This window comes from Thunnus maccoyii, chromosome 15, assembly GCF_910596095.1.
Source record: "Thunnus maccoyii chromosome 15, fThuMac1.1, whole genome shotgun sequence".
Lineage (NCBI taxonomy): Eukaryota > Metazoa > Chordata > Actinopteri > Scombriformes > Scombridae > Thunnus > Thunnus maccoyii.
Window position 1 is genome coordinate 13,191,941 of NC_056547.1, and position 11,054 is coordinate 13,202,994.

Sequence of the window (11,054 nt, forward strand, 5' to 3'; positions counted from 1 at the left end):
TGTCCTTGTGCAGCTATTATTAACACAAGAAAAATGAATATAGAACTTGAGATGAATGGGATTAGTGTCTTAACGCTGCTCTTTTCAAACATTAGCTAGATCCGACAGTCCCTGCCCTCTCCAGGTTATTAAATTGCCCATTGAGGGCATCAATCTCTTTTGATAATTACGAGCTGCCCGGGAAGATCTTCCTTTTATTTAACAATTGCATGTCTCTCAGACAGCCTAAGTGTAAAGATGTATTTTTTTCCTGCCTATGCCTACTTCTATCTGGCCCAGTTTTCTGCTGCCTGCTCCTCTCAGATCTAAAAAGCTTCAACGACAGAGTGGGGCTGTGAAATCTTTAAAGCAACTCTGAATCTCAGAATGTCTAAAGAAGCAGGGAGCACCGGGAGGAAGAGTGAAAGGAAAGAGGGATAAAGTAAAGGAGAAGTGTACAAGGGAAAAAAAAGGGGTTTAGAGATGAGTACAGAGATAGAGAGATGTAGAGACACAAATACAAAGTGTGTCCATAAGAGATGGAGAGAGGGAGCGTGGACTGTTCTACACAGTCAGAGCAGGGTGCAGTGACTGTGAAACTGCTTAAATAAACACTGCAAGAGAGCAGGGGGGGAGGAAGGAGGGGGAGAAAGTGAGCGATTGGGAGAAAGAAAGCAAAAGAATAAAGGGAAAAGAGTGGATGCAGGCTATTTTTTTAAGTAAGGAAGAAGAAGCAAAAGAAGAGACATTAGATGGTAGATGGTGTGTGTCAAAAAAAAACAGGAATAAAGAGCCAGATTACAAACCAGACCGTAGAATTGAACTCAGAGGTGGAGCATTTCAAAAGATGGAGACAATGAAGGTGAAATGTAGCTGGTATAAAAGGTGGCAAAATAGTGTGAGTGACTGAGGAGAGTGAATTGACGGAAACAGAAGCAATGACTGCCAGAGGGGAAAAAATGCCTCAGGGAGCGCTTCAGCCTTAACTTACATAACACTGCTGTGACAGAAAAACCTTTTACCTCCTATCCTGGCAATTTCCATATTCACTTCAGCCAGTGTTGGCACAGTCGGTTATGTGAGGCAAGCTAGTGTCACGACTCGACAGGGATTACACAACCTTTAAAAAACCACTTGATATTAACAAAACAAATGGTAGTTTAACTAGAAAGTACTGTAGTTCAGAAGTGAGCCTCTCATTCAGCTGTTCCTACGACGACAATGTTGTGAGCTTCTTTTTGATAGCTTCATCGAACGCTTTCAGTAAAATGGTTTTTGTATTAACATCACGGAAAACAATGTATGTAATTCCACATCACAGCCTGCATATATATACATAGTTCATTCAGAACAAATAAGGTAAGTAAATTATTCTAGCTGATGCAAATTTCATGGGATTTCAAGTCTTTAATCTGCTGTATATGTTTGAGTAATTTGCTCTAAATCCCAAAGAGAGCTCTCTAACAAGTCCGGGGTGACAACTTTAAAATATAACCATTGTCTGAAGTACATACAATATTTATAAAGATTATACAACGTTTCATCTTAAAATCATGTTTTTCCTCAAAACAAGAACGTTTAAAGGAATAGTTCAACATTTTGGGCTTCAGCATAAAGGCTGGAAGCATGGAGTTTAAAAATACAGCCAACAACATTACGAAAACACTCACAAATTAACAGAGTCAAAAATTTCTGACAACAACAAACATGATGACAGTGGAAGAGGTCATTATAATGTACCTGTTAAGAAAGAGGCAAAAGCAGAGACAGTGTTGTAGACAGCAGCAGTCTGTGAGGTCATTAGATACATTGCGACATGTGGACGGAGAATTATTTTCCCTAATATTACCGATGAAAGAAATTGACGATCGATGTCTTTGTTGTGTCTCGCTTGAACTATTAGCTACACTGCATCCACGATTTCCGGTGCTACCGCTCCGTTTCATCTGTATCTGTAAGCTTTCAGAAAACGTGCACGAATACGGACAAAATGAACACAGAGCAGGGACAGAAGGCTCCGTTCGTATCTGTATATGTATTTAACGTTGAGCATAAATGAGCCTTTACAGGGAGTCACGTGTTGTAACTATTTCTTGACAAACAACAGCCGGGAGCAGTGACTTCCCAAAGTCTTATTATAACTGGTTGTCAGGCAGATAGCCAGTAATTTTGTATATTAATATAATTATATATATGTTTGTGTTTGGATTAAACAATGTGGTAATTAGCACATTAAGCAGTGTTGGCAAGAGGGTTTTTGAGGTTTGAACAGTCCCAGGATAGCTGTTCCCGTTTTGTGCATTTGTGCTAAACTAAGCTGATCTCCTGCTCATCTAACTCTCGACAGGAGAGAAAACAATTCAATTTCCCAAAATGTTTAACTATTCCTTTAAAATAAGAGATAATGGACTTTTTTCACTTGTTGGTAGAGAAATAACTTGAAACCATGAAAAGGAAAAAATCTCATCATGAAAATATCTTTTTTTTTTAATATACTGTATTATTACCAACATATGTCATTTTAACAACAAACCTTTCCTGTTATAGCACAATATCAACTTTACTGCACAGTAAAGCTCATTAGGTGAAAAAGTACCAAGAAAATAATAGCATAGTACAGTAAAACATGGTTTCAACAGTGGCACTAATGAGCTTCCATACAGAAACTTGACTTGTTAAGGTGAATATTTTTATGCAGAATGTCATTGTCACACCTCTTAATGGGGTACTAATTTCCTCACTGAGAGAGACTTCAGTTATTTGTGTGTGATATATTTTTATATGTTCTTTTCTGCTCACTGAAGCCTGCACTGGGTTGAAACAAAAGTAAAACTGACTTATTCACAGTGCAGTTTTTGTTTTTATCACTGGCACACCAGAGGCACAGACGGAAGAGACCTCAACATCTTTTTAATTTGAAATATTTTTACATATATCATATGCATATATGCCTTGTACACATCTATAACAAAAACATATGGGATTACTACAATTCAATCGACCGCATGACATAATTGTACACACATTTACACACAATACAACTGAATGAGTGAGTGTGTGTCTTGTCTTGTGTGTCATGTGTGCATGGGTGATGCTGCTCCGGCTGCCGGTTTCTGTCTGTTGTCTCCGGACCAAAGGTCAGCAGCTCAACTGTCACATTTAGTCCGTCACAGGATCTGCTCTGTCTTACAACAATGGTGTGAGGTTCAAGCTCCGCTGACGACACTCGACCCTCCAATGTGGGTTGCATGTGAGCCGGGAGGAGAGTGACAGGGTCGGGCTGAGAAATGGCAGCCGACACGGGGGTCACGGAGCCAAAGGGCCATGAAGGAAGTCACAGGGATGGAGAAAACACAGGCAGGGTGATGGAGGATAACCAGAGGGGAGGACAACTTCTCTGGGTAGCATTTGTGTCTCTCTCTTGCTCTATGTCTGTATTCCTCTCTTCCACACCTGGCTCTGCCTTCCTCTACCCCCACCGCCTTTGCTTTCGCTTTCTCACTTTCTCTCCTGTGCTCGCTCTACTGCTCTGTTGGCTTCAGGCAACGCTGTCCGTTCCCCTCTCTCACTCTGTGATGGAGGGATGGCCTGTGGAGTGAAGGGGCGATGAAGCGATGGAGGCCTTCAGCACGAGGAAACACACACCTCTTTCCTTCTTTTGGCATTTTGCTCCCCCCAAACATCTATCCAATTAATTATCTATTGTCTGTGTCTGTCAACCTTCAGAACAGCCGATTGTTGTCAGTTCACCTAAATTATGAAAAAAACTAACCACTTGCCGGGGGTATCTACTGTAGCCATGCAAATAGTTTTTCCTAGGTTTTGGTGCTGACAGCATTTAAAAGTCTCTAAAGTTTTTGATACTTAAAAGTTTTAAATTAACGGACCGTTTCATTAGCAAAAAAATAGTTATAGTTGGAGTGGAGGCAGAAATCTCAGTTAGCAGGAAGTGGGAAAATGTGTTTTTGTAGTTTGGGTGAAACTTTAAAAAAGATCTCGTTAAACCTACTATATATTTGCCACTCGGGGGGGCAGCACATAAAGCTGTAAACACAACATTGACAAAGTCACTTATAAAGTTGGTATGGTGAACAATCTATCTAGCAAACAGTTGCCCAGATGAGGAGATATGGAGTGACTATAGCATTAATTTGGAGTTGCGCTTCTGGCCACCTAACAAATATATTCTCCTTTAGCCCTGGTTTTGCTCTCCACTGACTCTTGATTAAAATATCAGACTCTTTAGCTGCTAAATGCTCCACTATGTTCATCAGCTAGTCACTAACTTCTGTCTGCTGTTTAGTGCTGGGCAGGAGGTTTAGCAGGTTTATCAGAGCTTTCTCACAAATAAACAGCTGCCTGCTGTGTCTGGGAATTACACTGATAAGAGTGGTGGGAGTGAACCGAAACGGTAGACATAAAAACAAAACAATGAGCTGAGAGACACTAAAAATCTCTGCAGAACTGAGGTGAACCGAAGTTGGGTTCATCACTACACGTGACTCCCTTTTACAGTGCACATAGTCATTTCATCCATTGTTAATATAAAGACATTAATTTGAGCAGCTTTAATACAAGCTGTGCCAAGCTGTAAATTGGGAGTTAATCAGGGAGCTTATCATTTTCCAGTAAACCCTCTATGAGTGTGAGTGTGTGCATCGAGATGAACATTATCTGTACAAATATGCGTGTGCATATTGAATGTGTATATTTGTGCATACATGCATACTCTCGTTGTGTACTTTGCATGGTGTTTGCATATGTTTATTCACATATTTCTCCTGCCCTCTGTAGCATGCTTCGTTATCTCCTCACACACCTTAATGAGCCAGTTCCTCAGGATTGGACCAATTAGTCTCAGTAATCTGGTCAATTTAGCCATTCTGCTTTCTCCTCAGGGGTTTCAACTCCTTCCTGGACTCTCCTATTCGATGCATCAGCACTGAATAGATTGGAAGGAGAAGGAGCAGAGGGGGTTTGTGTGGGGGTAGGGGTAGGAGTTTGGGGGGAAGCTATCGACCGTTCGATATCATAATGGTGCATTACAGCTCCGAAAGCTCCCAATGCGCCGTGGCTAGCTACACCCGAGGTCAGACAGAGTATCATTTAGTTATGATAGAAGCATCTGTGCTTTGAGCGGCGAGACTCTCTCTCACTCTCTCTCCCATAGGCATTATCATTTAATTGCAGGTGTAGCAGGTACACAGGGTTAGCAAGGGTTATCCGTAATGCGAAGCAGCGTAGTTATAACCATGTATCACCGTCACTCTTTTCTCCATTAGACTGAACCCAGCGTTGGGTTATCGATCTTCAAGCCTCATTTACATCCAATGGACTGCACAATTATCAGAGCTTTAATGAAGATTTTAAATCTGCGTTTGGATCTGGTGTGACCTCTGCATCAAGATGTGTGGTCCATTGCCTTATGCACCTCTTCCTGACCCTCACTCCACTCTATCTCATTATATGGTGACATCTGTGCAGCAAGCATAACTTCAATCTAGCATAATTAGCTCTTACCTATAATTAAGGCACCTCTTGTGGCTCTTCACTATCTGATTGTTTTGCTGTGATGTGCTGTGTTATTAACTTTGCAGGGGGAAAAAAAAACTCCCTAGATCCTTTTTTCTCTGTTGATTGTCTCCTCAATAAGGTGCTCACTTAAACTTTAATGCTTCTGGTGTATATGTTTCTTTGTACTCATTTGTGGTAATTTTCTCTTTTCCCCCCTGTACACCTGACAGGAAAAACAAAAAGAAAACAAGCGATAGATCAATTTGCATTCTTCTTGGGGTATAAACGTATATATAAAATGCAATTTTGTTAACAATACAAGTTTACGATATACTTATTGAATCTTTTTGGCCGGTGGGTGCTTCAAGACATTCAGGTGTGCATAAATGACTCTCTTTATCAAAGTATACAGTTGCGAAATGAGCAGTTAATTGAGATACAGAGTGTTTGTCTTGGACTGAATACACTAACATCGTATCGATCGCAAGGCCTTGTTTATGTCACATTTGACTGAGCATGATCAATTCTGTCCTGACACTTTGATTGATCACCAATATGCTGTCACAAGTATCGATTGAGGCTATGGTTAGAATAATGCCACCATCCTAAATGGGTTGGATGAAGAAGAACGTGCTGAGCTGGCCTGATTTGTTTCTGGACCCTCCCTTCTCCCTGTAGAGTCTCAGTTTGTTTCTCTTTTCCTCTCTGTCTCAGTTATTGTCACTGCTTTTCCCGAATCAACCATATTTTTGCATTTCTCTCTTACTCCTCTCTCCGAATTCTCTCTAATAAACTTCCCTTTTCTTTCCAAGTCTCCCTCTTGGCCTCAGTCTCCCTTTCCCACACAAACACGCACTCCTTCCTCTCTGTCTTTGCTCATTATCCCTCCTTCCCCGACTTCTTGACTTGTCATTTTTCCAAAGCCTCTCCCAGATCTCCTCTGTGCATCTGTGAATTGTCTCTCTCCGTAGTTCTGCCCCTGTACAGCTAGACTCCTCACTCCATCCATCTCTGTCTCTCTCCTGCCTCTCCCCACTCCCCTCATCCATCTCTCCTGCTCCCTTATTCATATCCTCTGAGCTTTCTCTCCTCTCCTCTTTGTTGCGTGTCATGGCAACCAAGTTTCTCCTTGACCCTCTGCAGCTGAAACACACACACACACACACACACTATTTTGAAATACGTCAATACGTGGGTGTATAATTTTATAAAGATATGTATTTTTATTGTGACAGCATGCCACCTACATTTATCTTTCTATCTATCTACGTTACATGGCCAAAGAATGTGGGCAATCAGACATTACACCCATATTTTAGTGCTGAACATCTCATCCCGTTAATATGCTATCATAACAGCATTCACTCTTCTGTTTTCAGGCTGTCCACAAGGTTTGGGGACCTGGAGATTTGTCCATTTTAGTCACAATAGCACCAGTGAGGTCAGCGACTGATGTTGGGCAACTAGGCCTGACGCACTGCTGACCTTTCAATTCATCCCGAAGGTGTTGGATGGGGTTGAGGTCAGGGCTTTGTTCAGGCCAGTCAATTTCTTCCACACAACAATAGGGAAACCATTTCATTATGGGCCTCGCTTTGTGCACTGGGGCATCGTCATTTTGAAACAAGAAAGGACCTCCAAACTGTCTCCACAAAATTGGAACCACATTCCAAGATTTCCCACTTAAAGAGCAACTTGCAGGTTGGGGACCTCACTGTACTAATGTGTGGGGAAATTATCCTTGTATGTATTAAAAAATTACATCTATACACTACAGTGACATCTGGACTTATTTTTGTAAGGCTGTTTTCATATCTACCTCAAAATGAGATGTTGGGTGTGTCGTCACATAAGGGAGAACAGTCAAGCTAGGTCAATTAAGAATTAAGAAATATGGATCCCAGTACTTGAAATTAAGGGCTCAAAGTTTTAAAACAGAACTAGACCAAAAGTACCCAAAAGTATGTTGAAAAGATTGTCCATATACAGTATAGTGTATCTTTATATCTGTGGCCCTGCATTCTTGGTTGGTAGTGTTAAATTCAACCCAAGCAAAGCAAGTATATACCAAACTCTTAGCTACCGTTACACACAACTGTCCCACATCAAACAATAGCAAGGAGACGAGAATGAGCAACTTACTGACTGAATAGTTCAACATATTAGGAGAGACTCCTATTTGCTTTCTTGCTGAGAGTTAGATGATAATATTGATACCACTCTCATGTTTTTCTGTTAAATAGGAAGCTAAAGCCAGGTGACAGTTAGCTTAGCTTTGCCTAAAGACTGAAAGCAGGCAAAAACTTAGCTTAACTGTCAGGATGTAAAAACCAACCAGCACCTGTAAAACTCACTAATTAACATTTCATCTCTTGTTTGTTACGTCTGTACAAATACCAATGTGTAAAGATGACAAGTTGTGGTTTTATGGGGGTAGTTATGTGCAATTGCGAGTCTAAACAAAGCTAAGCTAAGCTAAGCATCTTCTGCCTCTAGCTAAATATTAAACAGACAAATATGGGGGTGGTATCAATCCTCATATCTAACTCTCAGCAAGAAAGAGAATAAGTTTATTTCCTAAAATGTCAATCTAGTATAACTAGTGTTATACATAAATAATAATAATAATAATAATAATAATAATAGATATAGTGCTGTGAGTGATTATTGAATATTACCTATTAAATAGTAACATAACTCTCACAATGGTCCAAAATAACATTATTCCTACTAAGAGTATATAATATAGTATTATGTAATATTAAAGTAAATTAAACTTAGGTAATTAAGGTAGACCAAGATGTAATTGGTACAGCAACATATCTATCACAAAGCAAATATACATACAACACTTTCCCCAAATAAACATGCAGCCAACCAGACAAAAGTCCAGTCATTCCTCCTTTTCTCCTCCTCCCTCTTGTGTCTGTCTTCTCTCTATCTAGCTTTTCCTCCCTCCTTCCCTCCCTCTCCACAGAGCAGGGCCAATTAGAGAACATCCCATGTTCCTCCTTGGCTCAACCAAGACACTCTCCAGGGCCGCTAATTAAACACAAACCTTCCCCTTTTCTGTCTCTTTCTTTCTCTCTCCCTGCACTGTCACCTCGCTCCATCTGCCTCACATCCTCTTGCTCTCTCACCCACCCTCCTCGCAACCTCTTTCCATCAATTCACTCGTGCTTTGCCTCTTTTCGCAACTCTCGCCTGGCCCTTCATCCCTCGCCCTCTTTGCCTATTTGTCATGGTAGAGGTTTGATATTCACATAGGGACAGTCTTCAGAGTCAATCTGTACAAAGCACCGGACTTGTTATTCTCTTCTGCTAGTGTTAACCATGCGCCCTGTGACCTCAGCCATGTACACTTTAGGAGAATGTCCAGATCTGACAGTGCTGCTCCTTTTTAACAATGTTCCTCTGCAACTGTTGCCCACTGTCCGCAGCTGAGCCCGCTGACACTGACAACCAGCCCTGTTAATGGGCCAGTCATAGTTATCCACTGTACTCCTGCTTTCTCTCTCAGTCTCCTTTTTTTTTCTTTTTCTTTTCTCCCCCATCACCTCCTGTCAGGGCACAGTATGAAGGAAATATATGCAGCTTTATAAAAACATTCACCTGGCCTGGCAACATGTCAGTCAGCTTTCATGACATGTAAATATTGGCACAGAAAAACAGAAGGCATCTGTCATTGCCATATTTTTATATCATGGTTTTCATCCAAGAAACTTGATTAGTCAAAGATTTGTTCCAGCCGTGGTGTTTATTCCCATTACACAAGGCTATTTGTTCTTTTTTTTTTGTCTGCTATGTAGAGAAGTGTAATAACCAGGGAGCTAGTTAGCAGTCTTTCTTGTTATCTCCCTTTTCCTCTTATCTATACAACTTTGAGGAAAACTTCAAACAGCACAAATGTTTTATTATTGCATAATTTTCATACCCTCTATCACAGGAAAAAATGCCCTGTCAAGCATTATTTCTATGTTAAAGGCTCCCCTGATGGCCTCAGCCAAAAGAAAAAAATATCTCACAAGCAAATCTTTCATTTCCAAGGCAAAATAGGAGTAACAAGAGATTCCTGCCAACCAAAAAGGGAACAGATGTAGATGCTCATTTTGATTCATGCGCTGCAAACTAGTTTCTTGTTTTGGACTGATGGAGGTAATTAGAAGTGATTTGGACTATCTCCAGAAAACAAGAGAAATTTGAATACGCTGATGAGATGACATGATCCATATTCTGGTCAGTCACACTTAGTTTACCCACCATTTTTATATACAGAAAGAAAATTCATGTATAATTGTGGTATAACAAGTTAGCAAAGATGAAGAAAAACATATTTTTTTCAGATATTTCTCTTATCCTTAGTATTTTCATGTGAAGTACTGCATAATTTTACAACTTCAGACCTATAAAATTTATTCAAAATAACTATCTGAGAAGGCAAAAATCAATCTTGGTTTCTAATGCCCATAGCTCATAAAATATGTAATCTTTATGTAATCTTTGAAAAAGGTTGCACATTAATTTTGCTTCATTTTTAAAGGGTCCAAAGCCAAAACTGTATTTTGTGAAAAATGATTTTTTTTTTTTTACTGTTTTTCTCAGAATGGTCACTCACCGCAGTTACTGGAAACACTTTATTTACCACTGTGTCATTAGTTTTAAAAGTGTGCTGCCAGTGACGTCCAGTAGATATACACATCCCAGAGGGCTTGGAGTGCAGGGAGAGAGAGAGAGAGAGAGAGAGAGAGAGAGAGAGAGATTGTTCTGGGTCTCACTTTGTCAACAATTGATTGATAAGAGGTTTTGTTTTCATGACGCCACCCAGATCACCCAACTCCCTTTCCCTCATTCAATCCCCAGTCCCTGAAGCAAAACTAATCCTAACTAAACTCCCAGGATTCCTCCCATCTCCCATCCCACTCCTCTTTCTCTCATTCCCCCATGTTCTGTCATTCCTGAAGTGGCACTAATCCTCCCCCCTTCTCTCTTTTTCATCTCCTCTTTCCTCCCCTTCGTGTTTTTATGATCTGTCGTTACCGGAGCAAAACTAATCTTCGCCTCCCCCCCCCCCCCTCCTTTCCTTTCCCGTTGTGGCTCCAGTCCGCTTTGCCTCCTCTTATCCTCTCTCCTTCCTTCCCCACTCTGGCTCCCACTTCTTCTTCTGCCACCCTACTGTTATTCACCTCAGACCATAACTGTATTTACCTCTCCCCTACGCTCCCTCTCACCACAGCACATCTCTTCTAACTCTCTACGGGCAAAGTTATATTGACAGCCAACCCTTTGGAAAAAAGACTCAGGTGAAAGCCGCCTCCATGTATGTGATGTTCCTCCTCCAAAACATCTTACACAAATAGACTTCCTCTGACACTTTGTATCCAGGAGCTGTACTAGAAGGAAGAAGATGTACCGTGTAATAGTGTTCTTCCACCTTTCAAATAGGAAGCAGTGGCAGTACAGCAGGAATAAAAGAAGAGGCAAAGATTTCTCCCAGCCATACCTGCAGCCCAGCTGTTTTCATACATACTCTGACATCTTATTCATATACTGACATACACTCA

The 11,054-nt window shown here is 40.8% G+C and overlaps 1 long non-coding RNA gene across 2 annotated transcripts; it reads right to left on the reverse strand.

Annotated features, from left to right (window-relative positions):
* Nucleotides 1-2,872: 2,872 nt before the first annotated feature.
* Nucleotides 2,873-10,516, reverse strand: LOC121912473. 2 transcript variants are annotated; one of them, XR_006100068.1, is made up of 2 exons: nt 10,109-10,516; nt 2,873-6,636 (listed from the first exon to the last, which is right to left on the reverse strand). It is a non-coding gene; the product is annotated as an uncharacterized LOC121912473 (long non-coding RNA). The 2 variants fall into 2 exon arrangements; XR_006100069.1 differs by lacking the exon at nt 10,109-10,516 and adding an exon at nt 8,341-9,290.
* Between the last annotated feature and the right edge of the window lie 538 nt (nt 10,517-11,054).